Here is a 26122-nt window from a genome sequence, read left to right as displayed (position 1 = left end):
TTTGAGAGGTGGCAGGCTTGAGTCACATGCTTTCCATGAAAAAAAAACACAAAACCACAAAGTGATTATATTCCTTGTAGTGCTTTGAAAATCTAGCTGGAAATTTAGCCCCAGAGACAGAAAAGCTTTCAGACAGAAGAGAACCTGAACTATAGAACAGTCTGGAAAGTAATTTGCCAGTGCAAGTGGCAATCCATGGTCAGTAGAGAATTTGGAAACAGGTGGTAAGATGTGAAAAATGGGGTTTGCTGCAGAAAAATCAGTTGTGTTCACTTGCTTGTGTTACAGTTGTTGAAAGCACTTCATACACACACACTCAATAAGCATACACACGGGGCACAAGCATATTTGGGGACTAAATTTGACCTGTTAGAAGTTGCAGGAGGGGTGACTTTGAGGTCTGTTTAATTCCTCACTCATCTCATCTGATGTGCCTCTGTTCTGCTCTACATTTTGCCTTTTGTCTGTCCATTGACAAATGTAATAACTGCTGATAAGGACCACATCTAGCTGGTATTTGTGCAGAGCCTGCCATAAAGGGTTCTCAATGCTGCTTTTGGGGCCAGTAGACATTTCTGTACTGGAAATAATGGTCTTGATATGTTTCTTGTTCTGGGTAGTTACATTTCTTCATTGAGACAAATAAGAATTCAATTTTCTTTTTATTTAATGAGCTTTGCTTCATGACTGCTGGTAATGGTATCCTGTGTGTATGAGTGTTTTGTATTAGAAAGAGTGTCCTAACCTTTAAATCTTATCTCTGCAGAAAGGTGCCTAATTTAGTGTGTGCTTTTAAGAAGTGGCTTTAATGTACAACTCATTTATCAGGCAGATCTATGAGATTTGTAGACCCCAATGCTACTGTGAAGGGCATGCAGAGAGGACTGTATTTAAATAATTTTAGTGGGATTCAATCAAAATCTTATTTTATGAATTACACTAAAACTTTGAAATGGTCACGGTGAAATAAAAACAAGAACTCAATTAAATATGTTTCTTTTCCCAATTTCCAGAATGTCCAAATGCAGTACCACTAAAAAAAAATTTGTGCTTGCAAATGTGTAGCATGAACACTGAGATTTTCATGCTATAGTGCCATTAGAGGAAATAATACAGCAGTAATTAATGAATTATCCTTGTATTTTGGTAAGGATTGGCTCGGCCATAGGTTTTTACAATGTCTTTTCCAAATAGGTTTATACCATCTTGTGGTCTTCAGAAGATATAAAAAACTTCTGAATGAGAGAGAGACTGATACCAGTGCCCTTTTAAGACACCAGCAATTTGTCCTCAAGACTTTATTATCTGCTGGGGAAAGGCCATTTTTAGGGATGGCCCCCACAGTTTACCAAATTGTTGGAACTCTTCTTTTTTCCTCAACTGATATACCAGGAATATTCTTTTTACATGTGAGCATTCCCAAATATAATTTACTCCTGACTCTCATATGGCTTTGCCATGGTTTTGTTTATATAGCCTTGCTTTTGCTCTAGGGATTATTTTATTCAGATTTCAAACTAGCATGGCAGCAAAGTGGATCTGTGTTAACGCTGTGTTAAATATCCCTATTTAAGTCATAGTGAAAGAGTTTGAAAACCTTTTAAAATCCACATACTTTGTAGTTCTAGCAGTACACTAGTTAAAGTAAAACCAGACACTGCTGCAGTCATGAATTCTGAAAATGAAAATCTTAGTTTTGTAAGCACAAAGTTAAGAAATAGAACGAAACTTTGATTTCTTCTCACCCAAAGCTCTTGAATCCAGCAGCTCCTGCTGAAGCCACTTAAAAATGTTTCCACTCATTCACTGGGTGCTGAGCACTTCAGAAAATCAGGTCAGTTCCTTAGGTTTCCAAATACAGATTTAGGATCCTAAATATAAGCATGTTAGTCAAAGAAAAATTGGCTTCTCTTTATATAGATTGTGAAGCTACAATCAGATTCACTTGACTTATGCTATTTCCAGCTCTTATGGAGGTCAACAACAATTGTATTTCCTGCTTTAGCATGAAATTTTCCTTCCTTGCAGGTGAATGGGTGTGATTTTCTAAGTCTCTGACTACCTGCCTTTCCTTATTAATATAACAGGTTATTTCTTTTCACTCCCAGCTATCCAAGAAGAGTACATGAATTTCTTCAGCTCTGCTTATGTGCAGAGTTGTACCTTCCTTCCAGATCAAACCCTATCCATGTCCTTTCTTCAGGTTTATTCTTTATGGGATGCCCTAAGTAACTCTGGTTACTCTTTGGTGAGGTTCTCAGGAAGGGCTTTGTCCTAAATGAACAAAGTGACTCTGACTAGCACAGTAGGTGCTGAAAGAATACACAGAGTTTGTAGTTCATAATATACTTAATCTCTAGCCCCTACTATTAAAGTAATTTTTTCTCTTGAATTGCTTCACATTACTTTCTTTTGCATGTGAGGGCTAAACCAGAGACTAATAAGAATGCCTATCTCTTCTATACCATGTTTTAGCCTAGAGCTTCTATCTCCCAGCATTCTTTTGCCATAAATTGGCGCACCTCTAAACTTACTCTAGTTGATTTGAACTGAGAATCCTACCTTAATAAATATAAAAACCACATACAACATCTGCCTGTATAAAATACGTGCACGAGTGAATTTTCTCACCTCTGGAATCAAATGTGGCATATGCTTAGCCACTGTAATTAAGGACCGAAAATTGTTACGTTTGCTCCACTTGTGAACAAACCTCGTGGAAGAGCTGAAGTGAACATGGTATGGCTGCAGTTGCCCCACAGGGATCTGGCGGGCGTGCAGACTCTGCTCCCTGAGGCCTTTGAAAGCATGCAGGCCAAATAGCTGGGTGCTAATGGCCATCTGGGAATTCAGCTGGCAAAAAGGAGCCATGTGCCGGCACAGAGCTATTGGAGCTGTTTCCTGCACTTGCTGTCCCACTGCTTTTCCGTGCAGAGGAGAGCGAGGGTGCAGGGGATGCTAACCCTCTGTTGGGATAGCTGCTGCACATCTCACCTCACCCTGCAGGAGCTTCTCCCCAGAGCCACCAGCTCTCAAAGTCAGAGGCACACGAGCAGCTCTCCCCCGTGGCTGCAGGAGGGCTGAGCCAGCTGCCCTGGGAAAGCTACCAGGAGGTCTCTGTGGCTGGGAAATGACTGCTCCCTCTCTCAGCAGTTCCAGAACAGAGCACCATGTAGAGAGGCAAGCTCCAAAGTGCATCATGTGGAGCTAAAGGCTGCACGTGAAGTTCAGTCTCTGTGAGACAAAGTGCGCTGTCAAAGCAACGCAGTGAAATTTATCATGGTGCCAAACTTCCGATAATTAAAGTTTCATTGTGATGTACCACTGATTCCATCTCTTAATCTTCCAAATAGCAAGTGTCTAAAAAAAAAAAAACCACCAAAACTCTCCTTGCTGCCTGTTACGTAAGTGGTTCTGTAAGATTTAAAACAAAATCATTTTCAAAATGTTGAACCCACTGAGTGCAAGTCAGCAGCTTCCCCTTAACTGTTTTATAGAGACATATGTCTCTTGGGATCACTTAGCAAGGAAGTACTTTTTTTTTATAAGTTTGCTCGAGGCCAATTTATCCCAAGCATTGAATTTATCCAGCTGTAACTGCAAAAAGAATTCATTTCCTGACTGCCAACTTGCAGCACTTCAGCCAATGCACACAGAGAAGGAGGGATTGTTATTTACCAGAAACAAGGGGTCCATTTCTTCAATTATGCTTGCATGCCTATCCTTGTTTCCAAAAGACAACTTCTGCCTTTTCATTAGTAAGAAGAAAAGAAGAACTGGAATCAATGAGTCAGATCCTTAATCATTATAAATTGCAATAGCTTTCTAGTTTTTCAATTTTCAGCTGGCTGTGCTCTATTGACCTCAGCTCTATATACCTTAACTGTCTGGTGCTGAAGCAATTTGTGAATTTTCAAGCTTGTATCTCAATCCCTATTTGCTTCACTCCATCAGTGGCAAGGAAGGGTTGGTTTCCGAGGCTAATGTTGATGTTTCATCTTACTTAACTTAAAAACAAAGTTGTTTTTGATGAAATGGGGCAATCTGCAACATAAAGGTGAAATTACATTTGTCATGACTTTCTTAAAAAGCGAATTTGTCTGTTGACTCATGCTAGTCCCACTAATGGAGGAGTAAAAATAGTATTTTTTGGTAGGGAGACTATGGATTAGCTGGTTTAGGAGTAGGTATTTGCTGTTGCTTAGGACTGTCAGCTGAGAGTTAGCTGATTCTTTTCACTTCCTGCTGCACAGTCCTATCCTGAGGTGTGATATAGGGAAGGGGAAGAAAGGTTTGGCTGCCTACCTCTGAGCCCTGGAGGCAGCCCTGGGAAGTGGAAGGCAGAATGAGACAGGGATTCTTGCTTCCTGCTTCCCTGTGCACAAAGTGTATTTGGCAGGAGCTTGATAGTGGCAGCAGTGGAGGGTTTGTGTCTATCCTTCTGGGCTAGGTGGCAACACTCAGGAATTTTTCATTGAAATAGATTTCAGTTAATAAAATCTGTGTATTTTGGAAAATCTGACTTTTATTCCCCCTTGTATTACTTGTGAAAATTTAAATTCAGTTGAAATACTTTAATCTTCTCTCAAAGAAACAAAAATTGAAGTTTAGGGCTTCTGTTCAAAGTTAATTTGCTTTATAAGGTAGTTAAATTCTTGGTGGGAATTCTACTGGTGCTTCTTTGACTCTTGCTTGTACTGTCTACTCGGGTTTTTTGCCATGTTACACAGCAGCCTCTCTTTAATCAAGCTGTTCCAAGAGTTCATGTAATCCATATTAATGCCCTCTCTCTCAGTTTGGGGCAGAGAAAAATTGCTATTCCAGCTTTGGTCAAGCTGCTCTTCTTTGGACTCTGAGAGAGTAGGACATGCCTCAAGCTCTCTCCACAGTTCTTGGAGCATACCTTCATTTAGACCTGAAGCCATCAGACTGATGACTACATCTACTCATCTTCCTCTCTCAGGGCAAGGGCAGAAATGACCCAAAAATGCCTTTTTGGCAGTGGCTTCCCTTATGTTGCATTGCGCTCATTTTCCCCAATATTTGCCATAGCACCCCTGGAGAGCAGATGGAGAACTGAGCACTGACAAAAAGGAGGAAGCAAAGAGGAGCGCTGAGAGCAGGAATGCTTTGCTGCCAGGGGTATTTCCTTCCTCTGGCTCTCGGTTCAGTGCAGGATAATGATGCCCTTTGTGCTGGCACAGGCGGTGGTGGCAGATGGACTGGCCATGGCAGCGCACAGCCCACAGCTGCTGGCACGTGGGGAGCGGGTTTGCTGCCATAGCTCGTGCCACGGCCAACAACCAGCCTCAGAGAGGTGCAGGGGGAGATTCTGCACAGCTGCTCTGAAGAAAAGATGCCATTGAAAACTTCAGAGAAGTGGGGAATTAGTGAGCAAGTTTTATTAAAAAGATCTCTACTATTATCTCTATAGCATTTAAATGTTGCTTTCTATTTGAAGTTATCCACTATTTTTACACTGTTTTCCTGCTTTTCTCTTTGCTGTGTTTGGCTGTTTATGTTCCCAGCTTGAACTTCAAAGTGAGGATTGCACAAGGCATTGAGAATGAATTTGACTCACTGGGCTGGCATCAAGGAAATTCAGTTAAAACCCAGTGTTAAACTTAACAGCATGAAATATATTCCAGAGCTTCCCAGTAAAGGTGCCTCCTAAAATCCTCAGAAGCAGCTGTGTTTTATTGGGTTAGAAGTTCCATTAATGTCACCCAAGTCTAGCAGTTTCAGCATTGTTATGGAGCTAACAACACAGGAGCTGAGCTGTGAAAGTGTCACTGTAAATTCAAGACTTAAGCCGTTTTACAGGAATAGAGAATGTATCTCTCTCCCCTATAAATGCCTGGGTTTTTCCCTTGGATAAGTTTATAACTGCTTCTCACCTTACTGTTCTTTTTCACCTTGATGCTTTTGACCCTGTCCTTGCTTTTCTGCACTGAGAAATTTTGCGATTGGTGTGAATCAAGATGGGCCCCCACCTGCTGACTGCTAAAAGCTGCTTCTGCTGATTGTAACCACAGGATTAGTCAAAGGCAAGTTTTGGCAGCATGTAGAATATTTGGGGGGTGGTGGTATCAAGATGTTGCAAAAAGTTCCATTCCAGAATGCAAAGAGTGCTTTTGAACTTTTAGGCCAACTATGAGGGATTCCTATGAGAGATCTCTCATTACTGAAGGAAATGAGAACTGGGGATATTTTTCCCCAGACTTTAAAGGTAAAATTTGCAGCATGACTTAGAAATTATCTGATCTGGAGAGCAGAATGAGAATAGCTCCTGGACATTTCTCCTATCCCTAAGGAAGATTAAAGCCAAATGCTGTTGACAAACCAGTGATTTTTACCAGCTCCCCAGTTTCAAAAATAGGTTGTTCCACTAATCTCAACTCTGTTATTGAATTTCAACCAAATTGTATACTCCCTTTAATAAAAATAGTCCCATATCTCTTATTAGTCTCACAGGCTCAAATCGCTTATTTAAGTGTTTAAAAACAATTTTAGATTTTCTGCTGAATAATTTTACATATACTTGAGTTTTATCAAAGATTGTGTTCATACAAGCAATACTTCACATTCCCTCTCTTTTTACAGCAATAGCATGAAAAGAATCACTTAAAGATGGCCCAGGTAAAGAAATTAATATAGAAACCCCATGAGTTGTGTGGCCTGATCTTTCTTCCCCACAGCTGGTGTTTCTAACCCAACTTAACCTTACCTCTGTCAAATTCATCTACATCTGTTTGAAAGCTACATTATGTTCTTCTCCTTTGTAGTGTTTGATCTATGGATTCCTTTTGCATGTTAAAATTGTTTCTAATTTCAGCTGAAATTTTATTATGATATTAATGGCAAGTTCTCTGTGCAAGGTACATCTTTAAGGATTCTTTCAAAGGATCTTTTCGCTTGTATCAGAAACTGTCTTTGACATCTTATTTTTTTAAAAAGTATTGTTTCCACTTGGAGGATGGCTCTGAATGTTAGATGAAAGGAGAACGACTAAGCAAATCAGTTTTTCCTTCACATTAGTTAAAGGTCCAATGCTCTTCTGCGCTACAAATCCATGTCATAAGAAAGTGAATTAGGATGGTAAGAGTAATTGTATTAGATTCTTTGAAGTGATGATATTCCATAGCAAATTCACAACCAGACAAGTTGCAGTAGCATTGATCTCTCATAAATCACTCTAATTCAACAGGGATCTCCACTCGGAGAAGAGCAACACAAAGCACGCCCAACTTTCTTATGCTGATATCTTTTCTCAGTGTTGGGCTCTGAGGAAGCAATTGCCTTTTAAGATCAATGCATTTGTGGAGGAAAAGTAGCTATTGATCACTTCTTCACATTAATTTCAAGTTCATTTATTACCATACAAGTGAGGGGAAGTGTACTCTATGTGAAAATACTATTCTTTGCAAATAACCCAGAGGTTGGGCAGCTGCATTTTCCTGAGCACAGCTGAGAAACAAGGAAAGCATCCTTAGAGGTTCATGTTTTCCTTAGAGTCACACTCTGTCCATGTTCCTCCACTGAGGCTTAACTGCCTAAATCAAAAACAAAACAAAACCTAACCCCAAAACTCTCAGATACCCAAAAGTCAGAAGCTGTGTACTGTGGTAAGATGTTGTACCTCTGAAATTGCAAACTATCTAGCCAAACTCCCTTTTAACTGCACAATCCTGCAGAAGAGCCACCTGCTGCTTTCTTTGAGCATCAGTTTCAAACCTTTATGCCAACCTATTTGTGCCGTGCCACTCATGATGTTTGCATGTAGGGTGATACAGGCACTTGTCCTTGCCCTCGCATATGAATGTCAAGATGAGGAAAGCAGGGAGGAACTTTTTTATTGCTCATATGTCTCTGCCAAGATATTGGATTGGTCCATGGTTTTCTGATTTTAATGAGACTGGAACTCAGCCCAGACTTAGTCACTGCAGTGAATTCAGATGATTTTCCTTTCCTGCGCATATTCTATTTTCTCTAACCCAGGAAAGTAGTTTAGATTGTATCCAGTCATGTGACAGAATGATTTTATTCATCTGAAAACTTTTCTAGTTAAAGATGGGTACAGAGATGCCAAGTCTGATTTGTCATTCTTTCCATTTAGGCCCTTAAGAAAGGCGATTTGGATATTATGACCCATGCTTGCCTTTCATATGGGTCCTAAGTTAAACTTTTGTAGCTGAACAACACTGAATTTCAGCAGTTAGAAACTGCAGCTCTTCTTTGACAACTGTGTCCTGAAGAATTGGAGCAGCTCTTCAGCTACTGCTAAGAGCAATGTATAGTATATTGTCTTAGCCTAAACCAAAATGGTTTCCATAAGTTTTAGGATCTTAAAGAACAAGCGGTGCAGAATACTTTTTCCACTTTAAGTGTTGATGCAAACTTCCACTCTCATATCTCAGGCTCCTGCTGTTTTCCATTTAGGTTGCATCCCATGAGCAGTATTAGAACATACAGCAAAAACAAATAATGACCTGACAACAAATAGAAATACCAGGGCATAAACCAGGAGCCTTGGATTAGCCTGTGCCATGTTGAACCTCAGTGAGTTAATCCAGTGGAGGAGAGTGAAGAGGGAAAGCCATTTTTTTGTAATTAAAAAGAAATATATTGTAAACACTGAAAGCATAAAGCTAGATCAACACACTACAAAATAATTCTTGAATAATGTTTTTGTTTGATTACATTAGCAGGATTCTGAAATAAATTTTAGTCACTTCATTTTTCTCTGGCTTTATCAAGGTATTCTTATCTGTACTGGAGTTTATAGCAAGCAGTTTTTATATAATCCTGGGTTCCTGCTGAGGCCCTTCTCCCTGACTGATGACCAATTATTTCTCATCTTGAAATGTGAAAAATAGAGGTTGAAGATTCTGGCTGGGGGTGGAGGGCGTTAGTGGCTTGATTTTCTTTGGGTAGCGTCTCTTTAGTTGGAAATTTTTTGTCTTTTTGTTGTTGTTTGCTGGAGTTCGGGTTTTTGGGCATTTGCTATGTATGTTTTCTTCCAAGAGATTGTTTTCAGATTGCACCTTCAGCAAACTAAGGTGCACAGTTCTTCCAGAAAACACCAGTCATGAATGCACATGCCTTGCAGAGATGTCACAATGCTTGGTTAAAGGACTGCCCCTGATTTCAGTAAGCTTCATGTCAATTCCTGAAGGGACACCAACTATTCTATGAAATCACACACTTGCTTCTGCTTTATTTATTTTTTTTTTTCCTTAAAACCAACAAGGCTTTCACTGTCTTTTGTGGGGCAGGGGAGGGAGTGGCAGAGTACATCGTATGGCAGCATTGTTTGTAGCACTGTCCCATACTTGGCTAGTGATGCCTCAGCACTGCAGTGGTAAAATACCAAGGTTCAGGTTACTTTCAGCCCTATTTCAATGTATCTTGCCAATGCTTAAATGCATAGAAATTGTCTAATACTTGAAGTGCTTAAAAGCCTTACCTTCTCTATTTATGGGGAAATTACAGCAATTAGTTATCTTTGTTTTGTAGCACAGAAATCAAAGGACAAAAATGAAAATATTTCTGACTTGGATCACTTATAAGCAATCTCCTGATGAGAGCAGAAGGCAGTCACAGTCAGGATTATAGTTGCTACTTACCTGCCAACAGTTCATGCAAAACTACATTGGCTAGGAGTTGTGGGGTTTCTATTGTGGTTGTTTGTTTATTTATCTATTTTTAGCCAGCCATTCTTTTGTAACAGCATATAAGAGTACTTAAACTTTGGACTTGGAATGCAATCCCTGAATTCTTGGCTGAGCAGGACATCATATGCTTGTCCTGCCCATTCTGTTCAAATTAGAAGGAAGACTGTATATACTCTTTGTTTGACAAGTAGCTGCCAGTAAGATTAAAGGATGCTTCAGTTTCATTCAACTGATGTCTGTAAAATTACTTTACATTTTAATTTGTCCAAGCCTTTTTCAAATCTCATGTCTTTAGCAATACTTATTGGTGTTGCCTGGTCTGTTATTATCCTATTTTCCACCAGCTAACTTATTTTACTTATGGTAGCAATACAAGCTATGGTAATTTGCTGATGTCATGTTGTACACTATAATGAATTGAGACATGAGAAATATGAATTATTGCCTACTTTATTAAGTTTTACAGTTAGATATTTCAACTTTTTTTCTTATTTTCCTTTTTTCCTCCTGGGTTCTAAGCATTCAGGTTCTGGCCATCTCTTCTGCCTAACTTCTTAGGACAATCAATAGAACCATTCAGTCTGGAAGGATGTTTCAGGCAATTAAGCTAAGCATGTGTTTAAAGGCATTTTCTGTTTAAGATGAAAATGGTCAGCAGCTGTGGGAAACAAGTCCTTAAGCCTTTATTAGAATGCGTAATTAATCTTCTGACTTGATGAGAAGGGAAATATTAATTGGGTAATTTTCTGCCAGGTCTTAAGTGGCTTCATTTTGTCTAAATCCAAGTAATTAAAAGAGACTAAAAATGTAAAGTTTATGCAGTAGAGAACTGCATCTAGGCAATTCTGGTCTGCCAAGTGAATGGATTTCAGACAGGATGAGTGTTCTCTTTGAAAGCCAAGAAAACACTACTGACAAGATATTCTTCCTAATCTTTTTGAAATCGACTGAGGTTTTTCTTACCTTTTGGATGGCAGGGGTTTCAAGTTTCCTACCAGATGCTGTTGTTGATTTTTATAGTCCTGATTGGGTTAAAGTAGGTCTTGGTACTGATGCTAAATCAGGCTGGAAGGACTCTTTGTGATTTGAATTTGATAGAAATTAAAATCCTGCCAGCTGTGTTTTATGTGTTCGGGCTCTGCATAAATAAGCATAAATCTCTTGGATTCCTTGATAAAAGTAGGTGTGTTTCCTTGCAGCTTTAAATGTGGAACCTGGAAGCAAAATTATATTTTAAGCTAAATGTCAAGCTTTAAAAGTTAAATGATTTGGACTTGAGGTTCTCCGCCTTTTCTTTCTTTTTGTCATTACAGCGATGTAGTAAAAATACCTCATAAGAACAAAACGATTGTGTGGGCCAATCCAGTTAATGCACAGTAATTTAACATTAGAATTAATGTAATACTGTGGATTTCAAGTGGTTTAATTGACTTGTAGACCCCACTGCTCACCTCATCCTTCCTCTGGGGTCATCTAGAAAATCTTGGACCATTCTTAAGGCAGATCCTCTTCCTTTATAACAGCCTTGTCTCCAAGTCCTTAATGCTAAGCAAAAAGGACTACTTGGTTGTGCTTGGGAAGTAATCGACTAAAGATAGGAAGTAATGATAGTGTATTAAAACATGTATCATGTTTAAAGAGCACTTGTATGACTCCAAAGGGAGCGAATGGAGATGTGGAGTCATTCAAAGCCTATCTAGGCTTTATGATATCCTGCACACTATTTAAAAAAGGTTTACATCTAATGGTTTGGCAAGGTAGGAGCATTTTGCAAATAACACTTTGTGGAGTGAAGATCGGCTTTCTCCCAAAACCCTTGGAGGGAAGCAAAGCTTACATTTTATAGAGTTGGTTAGAAGCAATAAATGTGCAACAATGTTATTGCATTTCAGTGATTTTTATAGTGGTGTATATATTACACCAGTATTATATTGAAATCTTCTCCTACAAACACCATATTCCTGTGCTTCAGAATTAGCAGATAAATGGTGTTGGCTGTATTTCCATGCTAGAGATGAGAACAAAGTGTGCACTCTGTATGAAGTATTTACCAGGGTATACCCAGAGTTTCAGGCCTATCACTAGCCTTGAATTTTCATATTCTTATAGAGGAGCTACACCATCATGCAGTCCTTACATATTCCTTACAGTAATTTAGAAATTAGCCCCGAGAAGAGGTGATTTGAAATGCTGACCTGGTCTCAAATCATTGAATGCTGGCATTGATTGCAGTGAAACCTGCCTTTCACTGCAGGCCTTCTGAGAGGGGAAAAATAGTCGTCAAAATGAACATAGTGGGAAAAATCCTGCCTTAATTGCCAAATGAGAAAGGGATACAGTGAACGATAGGATCCTGAATACCTTCCTTTAAAGTCAGGAATGCAGAATAGGATGCCACTTCAGGGAATGTTTCCTTCATTTGGATTTTAGGCCTCTTAGGAATGCAAGCTGGAATCTGGCTAAAAATGGGCTAGCTTTGCAAAATTGCTGAATAACTTCCCTTCTTATTGGGATCCAAAAATCTTTTAAAATGCTATCACTCTGTTTAATGGGGTGAAGGGACCCGTCCCAGACCCATGCCCTTTAACTGATGTAATGGTACCCAAGAACAGCCATATATTTCAGGAGCTCTAGAAAATGTTAGTTGAAATAATTACAGGAAAGGAGTTGGATTCCTGTGAGGATGGGCACAGCTGGGCAGACACAGCTGGGGGGTGCAGGTGTCCCTTGCTAGGTGACATGCCCACCTCCCAGAGGTGGCTTAGAAGATATGAAAATTTTGTTTGACTGTCTGTGAGGGACAGACAGCATGCATCAGTCTCAGCTCTAGGGAGGGAGGAGGCAGATGAAAAGAGTCTGCAATGCCATGCTCAGTACCCGAGCCAGCTATGCCAGCAAGTACCGTGCACAATGTCTTGTGCTATGGGGCTAAAAATGGGAAAACTGAGAACTGCAGAATTGAAGGCTGTTTTCAAAGAGCTGAGGATTAAGCCTTACTTGGATCACCAACATATAATTAAAGAAGTTTTCAAGATGAATAAGAGAGATATATTGTCTCCTATTTCTGAGCCATAGTCCAGCTAAGCAAGAACTATATGTTTAATTCTGAAGAGCGAATAACTTTGATGCCCAGTTCAAATAGGTTTAAGTTTTTTGAGCCCTTAGCTAGATTGGGGTCATATTTTTTTTTGTTCCCCTCTCTAATTAGTGCAACTCCTTAGCAATGATATTTCCCAGGACTCAGTGGTAAGTCACCACTTTATAGTTTTCTTTTAACATTTCTGAACTGATTTAATTTTGAAGATCACTACCAATTAGCACTAATCTTCCTGTGGACATTGGTGGACTTTCAATTCTTTGTGACATTTATGGACTACATTGAACTGAAGTTAGTTTTAGAAATGCAAAATAAGGGACACAGGGTTGAGGTTGGGTTTTTCATAACATCACAATTATGTGTCTTTAATAATGATTCTCTGGTACTGAAAACATTTCACAGGGTCAGAGTACTTCCTTTATTTCATTAGAATGAAATAGAGACTACAGATAAGTCATTAAGTGGCCTGGAAATCCCTTCTCTTGAGTGCAGACTTCTTTCCATTGTGATTTATACTAAGCTCAGAATAATCTCTTTAGAACTTTAAATACACTAAACAAGACCAATTTCACGTTGCACTAGAGCTTTCAGATAGAACTAAGAATTATGGAAGGGTTAAATCTGACTAGCTCTTACAGATTCTCTGGCAGTAAGATATAAGAAGGGAAGGATGAGGGAGATCAGCAGTTTGGTTTTGATCTCTTGGGACTCACTGTAAATCAGTAAGGCAATAATCCAAAATTAATGCAGTGGCCATGGCAATAGTGATGCAAGAACACACTTGGATCCATTAACTCCTAATTCCAGTTGCTACTGAAGGGCTGGGACCATAGTGTTTGCTCTGAGCACTGTGAAATGTGTTTTCAGTTGTGGTTCATACCCAGCTGGTCCAGCCATCACCATTAGTGTCTGCCTACCTGTCTAAGCTGCCTAGCTGCTCTAAGAATTCAGAGGATCCATGAAACACTAGAGAGGTTTTCATTCCTAAAACATCACTTCCTGTTAGATTCAAAGAAAGAGAAACCTCACTGCTAATTGATTTCTTCTTCTCTTGTATCAAAAAATTATCCCTAAAGTATTTTCAGCATCTTGTCCCTTCACAAAGCAGGTTCTGGGAAAAAAATTGTTCTACGATCTTTGTGGCAAAATGGTCAACCCTCAGCCAAGTTAGCACAGCCCTCAATTTAAAAGTTCTCTGCAATACATGCAGAGGGACTACGAAATATTTTGTTGCTGCTGTGTTTTGTTAGATGACCCTAGTAAGAATTTATCTGAGCTCTGCATCCTTTTTATTCTTGTGGCTAGAAAATACAGCATCATGTTATTTCAGTCCTGTCCCAACAATATTGTTCTGGGGAGAGAGATATATTAAAGTGTCAAAGATAGTAAGAAAGATGGATTTAGGGGATGCAGAAGGGAAGACTTTCTTTTGTTACTGCTAATAAGAATTGTATCCCCTTGCTGAGGCCACCTTGTGCCTGCTCCTGGAGCATGATAATCCATTTCTGGTCCATGGTTCTGGCTTTTGAACCTTTCTGTCCTACAGTCCCAGGTGGCTGGTCGACTCATCCTTTGTGTTTATATCCACCTGTCCTTCTGGGTGGCTGCCAGACCCAGGATCCACAGCCCCTCAGTGACCTGTAAGAGGAGACTCGATGGCTTTCTGTTATACTTTAGTTTCTGATCTTTTAGAGATGTTTTAGGAGAGGAAAAGCTCCATTCCTCTGTGTGTGGTATTTCCCTCCTTCCCCAGCCAGGAGGAATCTGGAGCGTGACTTCCATTCTGCAGCAATGTGCTTTTCACTTTGTGTCTTGGGGGATTATCAGCAGAGTTTGGAGCATCTCCAGTTCTCTCTGATACAGCATTTGTGGAACATTTGTGCGTCCATCTCCTTCATTTGGCACGTGCTGAATGCTCAGTGCCTCCATCCTCATCGGGCTGTCCCTGAGCTGCCAGGGTCTCCTTACATGTGCGAGAGCAGCTGTGATATCTCTCCACGCAGGATTTCCCTCTCTGCTCCTCTCTCCATCCCCACAGCGAGTTGTAGGGGCTGTCTGAAGTGAAGCTGGTACAAACACAATATTCCTGGAGAGGCTTTTCCTCTGGAGGCATTAATGACTTTTGAGGCCTGAGGGCCAGGCCTGAGGCAGGAGGACTTTATGGCTATGTGCCAGGTTAGCATCCCTCTGGAATCATTTCTTTCAGGAAGGCATATCCTGAGAGGGGAAAGACTACAAGACTCTGCTTCTTATGTTACTCAAAGGAGATTTGTGTAAACTAATTGCTTCTTGGAAGCAGCATGGTTGCACTCTCTCTCTGATTTTTTTTTTTTTTTTTCTGAAGGACGTAGAATAATTGTTAAACAAAATAACCTTGTTAAATCAGAATGAGATTAAACCAGCCTAGTTCATTCTGACTACTTTGTATTTGTTAGCTGTTTTTCCATTTCAGTTGTGTGCAATGTGCTTTTGGTAGCATTATTTTTGTTCAGTGAGAGGGCAAGCAGGAAGGAAAATGAACTCTCACTGAAAATATTTGGAAAGAAGGACACCAGGCTGTGTGTGAGAGGGAAATATTTGACCTATGTGATTTTAAATGTTGGTGTGTTTTACCTTGCATATCACAACACTAGAGAGACCCGTTAGGATTCTCCTCACTAGTAAATAAAAGGTTTCCTGCTTCCCTACAGGCTCATTTTCTCCCAGCAGTTCATAAAGCTGTGGCTTGTCAAAAAACACCCCCTCTTGATGTATTGACTTGATCTTTCCATTAAAAATTAATTGCTTCCTATTTGATGAATGGTGATAAATAATGACCTATCAAATGTGCTACGGTCTCAAGTATACTTAAAGCTCTTAGTTAGAGGACTTTGCAGGTATCTGCAAGTCATGGCTTCACAGAGAGGACAAGGGGAAGAAAGATTTTGGTGGTAAAGCACCACACAAATTAACAGTTGAGTTAACTGTTACCCATAAGTGGGAATGACTTACTTTAACAGGTGGTATATACAAAAGCACCATTGTTGTCCTACTTGAGTTAGTGCCACGTTGAGATCTCACAGCTCTTTTATTTCCTTCCATCCTAGAAAATCTTAATTCAGTGTAGTTGAAAAGAAACAAACCCAACCACAAAAATATCATGCAAAAATCACATGCCTTGTCAGGATGTTATTCTATGGGCAAATTAAGAACCCTGATCAACTGATTTAATTCAGTTAATTGGAGGAGCACACGAGGGACTTTAATACATAACTGAAAAAATTGCATGTAACATTTGGACAGGTCCTCCTGTTCCCAGCCTATTTAAAAGAACAAGCTTCTGGTTTCTTTCTACTGTCAACTGCAGCAAAATTTCAATCAGATTCAGTTATGGGTTTTTCTTCTCTCTGGCAGGTTGCAGGTTGTCTCATGTCTTACTCCAACCTGTCCAGCAAAGTCTATGTCCATGCCTGTTCTGGGTGCCCTAAAATGGACTTAAGTCTCAGCTGTTCCACACTATTCATTGCTATCAGCTCCTGTCACTTGTATCTTACTTTTCTGATTTTTGATTTCAGATGGAATTTGAACTAATATTTCAATTGAATTTATATCTCTTAATGTTCCTTCCCAATCTCCTTGGTTTTTAATATTGTTTTCCAAACACTGAAGAGCATTTAAGAAAACATTGAATGCACGCAAAGTATATTTTTAAAGAAATTTTATTAATTTAGCAATATGCTCAAAAAGCAAAAAAACATATTTGTTAGCAGTTTTCTGCTTCTCAGTTCTGTTCCCTCTGTCTGGCCCTTTTTCTAGTGTCTCTGGGAGCTCTGCACGCAGGTGAAGCAGAGAATGTGAATTGGGAGTGCAGAGTATCCCTAAGGAATATTTAAGCATCATAGTGGTAATGTATTTCTTTTTCTCCCTTAATTTCTTGTGCTTCTGAATGACATTCAAAAAATCCAAACCTTTTCTGTCTGAAAGCAAAGCAACATCTTTTATGTAGAGAAACTGCATGGTGGATCCCTATGTGATTTGCAGTGAGACTGCTGGGTTCTATGTGAGGGTGGAGGGTAGGCAGGAAAATCTGCATGTAGCACATCAAATTATTATTAAACAGTTCTGGCAGAATCTGTCAAGGAAAGTAAGATAAATCAGGGTGAAGGCAAAAACAATTGTGTAAGGTAGTTTATACAAAGCAGTTGCCATTATAAATAATAAAGCAAAAAGGCATTCTTTGGAAACTTTCCAATTCATTTTTACCAGTTCTGCCTTAAATAACTGACAGTTTTTGTAGTACTTTGTGTTCTCACTCGTTCCTCTTCCTTTGCTATGGGAATCTCCACAAGTACTCTTGGCTTCTTGGTTTGGATCATAAATCTGCATCTTTGTTTCTTGCTCTTGTTTGTTTGTTTGTGTTTTGTATGCCACATCCTAGGACCTAATCACTAAGGCCATGTTCTGTATATAGATCTCTTGGCATCCAAGGCTTGTTCCTAGCCAGAACCCTCCCAGATAAACAGAAACATGAAACCTTGGCTGTTAATGCACTGCTCCACTGAATCCTTTGTTCTCAGAATGAAATCCCAAAAACCTGTGAAGAACATCTATGTTTTAAGGAAAAGTTAGACTGCTACAGGATTCTGCCAAGACTACAATTAAATACTGGCACCAATTTATCTTGCAGTTTACAAGCAAGCAAATTATTAATACAGGTTTTTAAATCCAGGGAAAATTGATAAAACAATTAATTCTTCCTGTCAGGAGGAGTTACAGAAATGCTGTCTCTGATGGTCCAAACTCACTTGGCCAGAGACAAGGCTGCCAATTGCTGTATTTAGCATCAGTGCAGCATAAAAGTCCTGCTGTCTCAGACATCTGTCAATACTAGATGAGTTGTTTAGTTCAGTATGGAGGACAGAATATAGGTGAGGTTCTCTTCCCATTGCAGTCAATATTGAAATGCTTGCTGATGTCCAAGGGCAGTGTAATAAATATGTGGGGAAATGTTTAAACCCATGACATCTTGAAATACTAATTAGTATCACGAAATGTCTGATTTCCACATACTTCGCTCCTCCCTTTTGCTTGCCTTGGGCTAGTGGTCTGAGAAATAGAATAGATATTATCTCTGTTTTAATTCTAGGTTAAATATTAGCCAATCATAATTAAAAAAAAATCTCTCCTAAAGCAAGTGGTAGGTGATGGTTTATCTACTCAAGCAATGAGATATATTTCCCTTATAACTGGATAAAAAAAGGTATTGATGTTTCTCTTGGTATAGTGAAATGCTGGCTAAATAATTGGAAAACTTGTAGTTAACCTGCAAATTAAATTAATTTCTTTTTTAAAAAAGCTGTTAATTTCAGTAGAATCAGAGAGGGCCATTTGTAAAATAATGGATCTCTGTTTAGAAAAGTCAATTTAAGTTGATGGCAATTAAAAAAATTCACTAGAGTATCCTTTCTCAAAATGACAAATCTGTAGTAGGATTTGTTAACTTAGGTACCAATTTCTCTTGAGATAATTATTGCTTAAATTTGGGAATCAAAAAGTATCCTTCAATATCCATCAGGTGCCTTAAGCATTGCCTTTCATCTGCCATATAACACTTCATGGAAAGGGAATGCCTGAATTGAGCATGGAATTCTTCCTTAAGAACCAGGCCTCTGGATCTGCTGAGTGTCCTTTTCCAAGGGCATGGATTGGATCCTAGTTGCCTTCAAACACACGGTTATCGAGAAATCCCAAGTAGGGATTTGCCCAAACTGAAAGTGGATTGGATCCAGATTTGACCATCTGAACCACTGAGAGGAAGGAGAGGCTACATCAAGGAGAAATGAAAGCTGTTGACATGTGGCAGATGTGTCACTTGGATTGATTAAAACAGAGCTAATCCTTGGGGGACGTCTTTAGTGTGGCCTTTGGGATTTTGCTTTTTTCCTCCTTGCCTACGCGATTGTGCCAGGCAGCCTTTGGAGCCTCTGGTGTGAGAGCAGCTGTGGGTGACCTGAGGTTGTCCCTGTTGGAGCAGCTGTTGAGCTGGGAGGGGAGGCTGCTCCTGCCTTTCCAGGGCCATCCCCCTCGCTGTGAAGCCATGCTGACTCAAAGTGCTTGCAGCTCTGTAGCTGTCCTGGTGTGACAGCTTGATATGATGTTGGAGAGCAACGACAAATAGCCAGGAGGTGACAGGAACAGCTCTTGCCTGTTGTGAAAGGAAATGCTAAAAGCCAAAGAGCAGCCCTGCCCAGGAGAACTCCCCTGTGAAAAGCAGCTCGAGGTCCCTCTCCACTCAGAAACTGAAGTAATGTAGTATTAAAGAATGTTGCATGTAACACATGCAACGCTGGAAATGCAGTTGTAGCACTGCTGAGTCTGAGTGCTCCAGGATGAGCTGGACACCACCATTACCCTGACTCCTGGGTGCCACAGCCAACCTGAAGCCAGTTTTGCCATGGTCACTTGGGGGTTTCCAACAACTGGGCTTTCCAGCCCAATATATGGTGCTGGGGCTGTTTATTTTCAGCCATGTCACCAGCACATCAAGCAACTTCAAGAAATAGCTCCACTTTGCTTCTGCCAGTATAAGTCTATTGACTGCAGCGGGATTTGGGCTGCCAAGTGATTGGTGTATGTCAGCATATTTCTATGGCATATTTGGTATCACTTTTACCCTTCAGGTAAGAAAGTAATTTAGCTGAGAATGCTGTGGTTATGGTAGCCTGAAACTTCTGTGTTAAGGAGCATTCTTCAGAGCTGGATTGAGAAGAATGAATGACTGTGCCCCATTTTTTTTAAGGAGCTAGTCCTATATCTTACTCAACACACATTTCATAAAGCATATGTGGATGGTGAGAAGCTGGTGGAAAACTAGTTCAGGAGTTTCCATTCTTGCAACTTGTTTGTCTTCCATTCTTCTGTTCCTTTCATGACTAAACAAATTTGTCTGGATGCCTTAGTTGCTACTCAATGAAACTTCAGTACTCTGTGGGAATTCAGTAAACCAGAAACACAACTTGGTGCTTGAGAAGCTGCTTCCATTTTGAGAATGTGTTTCTAGAGAAGTAGGGTGTGAGTAGATGTGGGTAGTGAAAGAAATGGCACCAATCATTGCAGTCTTGATTTCTGAAGGCATTTCCTGAGTTATTTTAAAGGTTTTACGTATGGTTACTGAAACCTTAACTTTGCATATGAACTGTTTTTCTAAAATGAAACCTATTAAGCCTGGACTTCTTTGTTGCTTTATTGCAGTCACTTGAAATGCTTTACTGCCTGAGATTCACACACAATTTCTTCCATTGAAACAGTATAGAAAAAAGCTTTACCTGCTCTTATCTTTCACATTATGTCATCTTCTATTTGCTAATATATATGCGTATATATTTTATTCTCTGTATTTTTATGTTTTCTGTTTTGTCCTTTTCATTGAGAAAGTTCACATCTGATTTTCTAAAGAATTAATTTTTCCTATGTGGACAAAAATCAGATGGACTTTATCCTAAATCAGAAGTTGTACTTCTGTATTTGCTAAGTGTGGCATGTGAGGTATGTCACATAGGCCATTTGCTCAATGGCTTCCAAATGAAAATAATAAATGCTGCAGGCATTAACAATTACCTTGTAGAAAAGGATCGCAAACCAAGTCAGAAAAGGTATAGATATAAACCAGACTCAAAGGTAGCTGTTGTTTACATGCCAGCAATTTACACTGACTTCTTTCTCTGTGCAATCAGTCGTTACCACAGAAACTGCAACAACACACGGCAAGGGGAGAGACAAAGCTCCTTCATTAAGAAAGGCAATCACGAGCCATAAAATTCTCTTCATCTTATCCCCACTGTTCAAAGGGTGTAAAATGCTGGAACGGCACAGTCTTACTGCCAACAATGTAAATTCAGCCTTTTGTAGGGAAATGTTGTTGGTTATGCCCATTGGAACACCTTGGACAGTGCAGGTTTTACTGAAAGCTCATCTTTGTGCTGCTGCTGGGTTAGAAACAGCCCCACGATGTAGACCTTGAATGAAGCATGGAAGAATTTGGCAAGAATTAGCTCTAGAATTCTTTAATGAATTATAGGGAAGGTGTTTTGATTTTTTTTGTCCCCACAGGAGCAAGTTTAAAATGCATTCAGATGCTCTTGTGCAGGTCTGAACAGTGAGTTTGAAACTGGACTCGGTTTCTGAGACTGATGATGGAAGTGAGAAAACCCTTTCCCATATATTTTTCCTTAAGGCAGAACAATAGGTTGGCTACAGACTTAAAACCCCTTTGAATTTGAGGGAATTTGTGGCTGCAGAAATTGTAGTCAGGTTGTGTCTCCATGGCAATACAAGGGTGGACAGGGACTCTTCTGCCATTGCTTTCCCTAGAGGCAGCTGTGCTTAAGGGCTGGAGAAAAGTAGGCAACCTGATGTGCTTAAGGCCCCTAAGAAAGGAAAGAAACAGACATTTCTTCTTCATAAACTTGGTACAGCCCCTTTTTCCTTTACATGAGCCTGCCTTTAGGCTTTGATTGCAGACTCATCAAGAGTGGACATTTTAGGGATTCCCTGTGGGATCCAGTCTGCTCTCTGGGCTCTCCAAGAAGGAGCTCCATGAAGAAATAGAGAGTCAAAGGCTTTTCCATGCTTGAATAATGTGTTTTAATATGCAGGAATTACTTTCTATGTGCAGGAGCACCACTGTATTTTCATCTGTGCTCCTAGAGCTTGCTGGACCCCTCATCCATTTGTAGCAAATGTTGGACACCAAATTTGCCTCCAAGGGTCAGATTCCCACTGCAGGATGTGCAGGACAGAGTTGTGACCCCAAGCATGGGCAGTGCTGGTGCTTGTCAAACAGCACTATCTCTGCTGCTGTGGCACTTGAGGTCACAATTGAAGTACAGGTAGCTTCAAGGAGCCAGCACTCCTTCTGGTTCTGTAAGGCAGTGGAAAAGATTCAGACTGCCAGGAGGGAGAAATGATGAAGCTCACTGTAATCTCACTGCTGAGTATCCTGTGAGATGCTGACACTCTGCCTTAATGGGCTTTTCCTTTGTAGGAAAATGATTTAGTAGATGGTAGAAGCCACACTCTGGCATGATAAACTTGCATGGATACCAACAAATTTAGGCAGAACTCCTGAGCTGCTCTAGACCTCTGTCTGGTGGTGCTATATAGCTTTGAATGAAGATATTGCCATCAATCAGCTTGTCACCTACCTCACTACCCACTTGTATTAAATGATTTCACTATCAGCGAAGATGGAGCACACCACTGAGTGTCAGATTATAAGTGTCTAGAGAGATTAGATACTGAAATTAGATGGATAACATCCAGGCTGCTGTGCTGGATCTCCCAGTATTGCTGTTGCCAATGTGTCCTGCTCCAGTCAGATAAAACCTTGCTGTGCTGTGCTCCCCCACTCACTTCCCTGAACAGGGGATGCAAGAATGAGGGCTGTACAGTCAGTCTCCTGAGAAAGTCCCAGTATGTGGGCACTACATGAGCAATGTGGCATCCAATTCTCCTCTACAAATGTCTGGTACGTTGCAGCATGTGCCTCAATTCATCAGATGCCTTAGCAAGCTCTAACTCTGTCTTGATAAGTTTCTTGAATCAGTAGCTTCTCGATCTGTTTTTTCTTGGGCTGGACTTTGACCAAAGATGATTTTAAAAAGTAATAAATATATTATTAAAAAAAAAAGAAAGGTGAGCTGAGAGATCTGAAAATTGGTGAGGCCCAAGATGACAGCCACTCTTGGGGAAACTATCCTTCTCCCTGGAAAAATTGATTTTAATGTGTTGGAGTAGCATGGGATTTAAAATTGGATGCATGGGTGTTAACATAATGCCTCTGTTTCTGTCTTCTTATGACAGGAGAATATTCTGCTGAGAAAAAGCTAAAGATATAGAGAGGCAGCGTTTGAATTCCTGTTTCCACTGGTGTTATTCTTTTCTAATGGAGGGGCACAACCTTAGGAATATGCAAAGGAACAACTGGGTTCATTGGTGGACTCTGATACAAGAGGTCAAAAGCCTTGTTGCAGATGCCTCTGGATTATGTCAGAAACTGTTTTATGAATGCTGTGGAAATATTCACAAATGTGTAGGGATTATTTAATTATTCATAAGTCACACCTGCAGAAACAAGCTGACTGCTTTCGGTTTGTATTTTGAGGGATCAAGAAGAGTACAGGAACTCATTAAACAATCACAGTGACTTTTCTAAATTAAAAACCATAATAACTTGGGGTCCCACAGATTAATACTGGGAGAGGATCTCCTCTATTTTCTGTAGAAAGGTTTTTTTTCCTGTACTCTCCAACTAAACTCCACATTTGTAGAAAAGAAGGAAATAGTTCTCAGAGTTTAAATATGTATGTGGATATATGTACCTATAAAAATTAAGGTTATTTTTCCTCATACTAATTATCATTGAAAACTACCTCAGTCTCCCTACTTAAGTGAGCTATCGTGACATGACTTTGTTCTGTAATGGGGCTCTCTGAGTGCTCCTCCAAGAAAATAATAAATTACCCTCAGGAAAATAAAGTAATAAAAGGCAGTAGTATGTTTTCAAAATATTTTTGGGGAATTTTGTGGGAAATTTTCATGGTAGAAATGTTATTTTTAGAAATCTCTATAGCTATTCCTGTGCTGCACCATTTGGCAGTCTTGAAACAGACTTTAGTTTTATGCCAATGGTGCCCTTAATTCATGTGTTATCTTACAATCCTTCTCTGCAATTTGTGTTACAAAAGAGTGGGGAAACATAATTATCTTTTTATATTCATTTTTTTTAAGTGGAAAGTTAATATAGTTGCAAATTAAAATTTTCAACCCTGACAAGATCACAGATAAGAATTCCAGCTCAGCTATACCAGCAAACACCAGGGTCAACTATCAAACAAGATACAAAACTTCTCAAGAACTCCAAGAGAAGAGCTGAGCAGTGCTTTACTTAAGAGAGCTGCTTCAGGAGTTTAAGGTAGTCAGAAAGTTCAGGCTCCTTGCCCAGATTTCTGTTTAGCAAGGAGCCTGAACTTCAATGCTCCCAGTATTATAGCTGAGCTCATCTAATTAACTAAAGCATTCCAATAAGCAAACATGGGAGTGTGAAAGGATCCTGCATGTTTGGGATTTAAAACTGGACCATTGGACAATCCCATGCACAGGCTGCTGAAGGAAGGTGAAGGAGTTCTGGAACGTTTCAGTATTCTTTGTTATGGGGTATGAGATGTCTGACTATGATGGAAGTTCTGCTCAATGCCTGTGTGATACAGAACAGAAATAAGAATTTCAGTCTACTGGCAATAGTTTTAAACTGAGCACCTTGCAAGTCAGTATGGTCAAGCCACTAAGGGGAACATCTGCAGGGGATGGTGAGGAGGAAGGTGGGAAGGGCAGGTGCTCTGTTGCTGTTGAGAAGTGTTTCTATGCTCCCTTTCCTCTTGTGGGATTCTTCTCTCATTTGTGCCCTCAGGCACAAACTGCAGTGTTGACTAACATGCCACAGCTTTTCTTTTCTTTGCAAATCTCTCCCCTGTCTCCTCTCAAGAGGTGGCTCTGGCTCACCTTGCCTGGTGTCTTTCTCTTGGAGGATGCACTGGCCACCAGCTCTTGGCCTCCTCCCTGTGTGTGGTCAGGAGGGGACAGGGACAAATCCATGTCCCAGCCTGCACCTCAGTGGCACTTGGTGAATCTAAGGTATTTGCACATTTGCTAGAGAACAAAGATGGGTATGCGTGGGAAAAGACCAAGATGACTTTACAGATGCCCATCTGCCCAGAAAATACTGAGCCTTTCTTACCCTTCTCAGGGAGAATCACAGGTTTTAGAGCAGCATCCATTGCTGCTAAATACAGCAGAGATACTCCTGGATTTAGTATTATTGCTTTTGACCTGTTTAGATCTACTGACAGCGGTGAGTCTGGTGAAAATTTTTTTAAGCAGAGGGAGCCAGGACTATTTTCTCATTTTTGTTAATTATTTCTTTTGATTAATTGAAGAAATAAGTGAGATCTTTTTGTGCTGTAGATCACACATCTTGTGATAAAATGGAAAGAATACTTGCATATCTCACTAAGGATACTGAAAGGATTAAGTAATTTTTGTAAAGTGTTTTGAACTTCTGAAAATTGTTATGGATGAGGACAATATTATTCTCTTTACATAAATATGAAATATTGAAGTAGAGCTGGGATACCTATGATAATCTAAAACTCATCTGATACATTTATAAATCCTCCTCTTTTTTGGCTATTCTTATAGGTCCTATTTCTGAAGATGCTCACTGTCAGCAGTTTGTAGGCAAATCACTGGAATTTAGGGATGCTCAGCCCAATGCTTATTTTTTTTCTTCATCACAATTCACAATGCTTTCTTTAAGCTTAGTGTTGAAGTCCATGTTCTTGGCTGGAGTAAATGCAGGTGTTTGTGCTCAGCTGAACACCTCTGTGCCTTATTTGTGCTAGATAAAGGCCATGTCTGTATCCTGACGTACAAATGACTCAGTTTGCACCGTGAAAACTATTGCTTTTTGTTTTCCCAGTGGTGAAGATACTGGAGAAGAAATAGGTTTCAAAATCCTGCTGGTCATCTGTAAGGTGGTTTAGAGTTCATCCTGTTCTGCTAAGACATGGCATTGGTAGTGCATTTGTGGTGAGGGAGTAAACTAGAACAACCTCATAGCTGCCAACATCAGCAGAGACAACTGGATGCTACTGCAGGGTTTAGCTGGTATTATTTCAGAATAAAATCCTTTCTTTAGGGCTTTAACTCCCGCTGACTGTCTGAAATGCAGCTGCTGTGCTGCAGAACCTCCTGAAAAATTGTATCATATGGCTAATTTCAGACTGCCAGCAGTACCAACAGTAGCAGGCAAGGAGATTACAAAGAATGGGTTAAATCACAGACTACTTGCCTCTTCGGTATTCCTGGATAATAATCCACCTACAGTGACTCCACTCTGTGGGTAGAAAATGCCTACCTCTTTTTAAACATAATTTATGCACTCCTTTGCCTTTTGAAAAGGATAGACACCAGCCAGGTAGAAGACTGCTCTGCTGCATTAGGGCTCAGAATTAACCATCAAATGTGTGCCTGATGTGCGAGTCAATCTGCCAAGTCATAAATGTTACAAGCAGACATCTGACTACAGCGTGTATTTTTAAAGTGTGCTTTTTGGCTATGTAGCCTTAGCAAACACTGTTCCTTCCAACCTGTGCTAAAAGGACAGGGATACATATGCTGTTAAGCTGGCACGGTATGAAATCTGCCATAAACTGATTTCCCCAGAGGATTTCTCCCTGCAGGGGCTGTGTGCTACGAGGCGGTGTCTCCTGGCTGATTCCAAGTGTCCTTGGCTGGATCTGCAGTAAGCAGGAAG

The 26122-nt window shown here is 40.1% G+C and overlaps 1 protein-coding gene and 1 long non-coding RNA gene across 9 annotated transcripts in view; one reads left to right on the top strand and one right to left on the bottom strand.

Annotated features, from left to right (window-relative positions):
- The window catches only part of KCNC1 (potassium voltage-gated channel subfamily C member 1), a 129529-nt gene that overhangs the window by 83883 nt on the left and 19524 nt on the right, over positions 1–26122 (bottom strand). The gene's annotated exons all lie outside the window — the stretch shown is intronic.
- The window catches only part of LOC146767307 (uncharacterized), a 71974-nt gene that overhangs the window by 27504 nt on the left and 18348 nt on the right, over positions 1–26122 (top strand). Inside the window, exon 1 of the long non-coding RNA XR_014955966.1 lies at positions 1–26122. This exon is cut by the window's left edge and continues 27504 nt beyond it. This is a non-coding gene — a long non-coding RNA (uncharacterized LOC146767307).

The sequence above is a fragment of the Lonchura striata genome, chromosome 5, assembly GCF_050655825.1.
Source record: "Lonchura striata isolate lonStrDom1 chromosome 5, ASM5065582v1, whole genome shotgun sequence".
Classification (NCBI taxonomy): Eukaryota; Metazoa; Chordata; class Aves; order Passeriformes; family Estrildidae; genus Lonchura; species Lonchura striata.
This window is presented reverse-complemented; position numbering and strand designations above follow the sequence as displayed.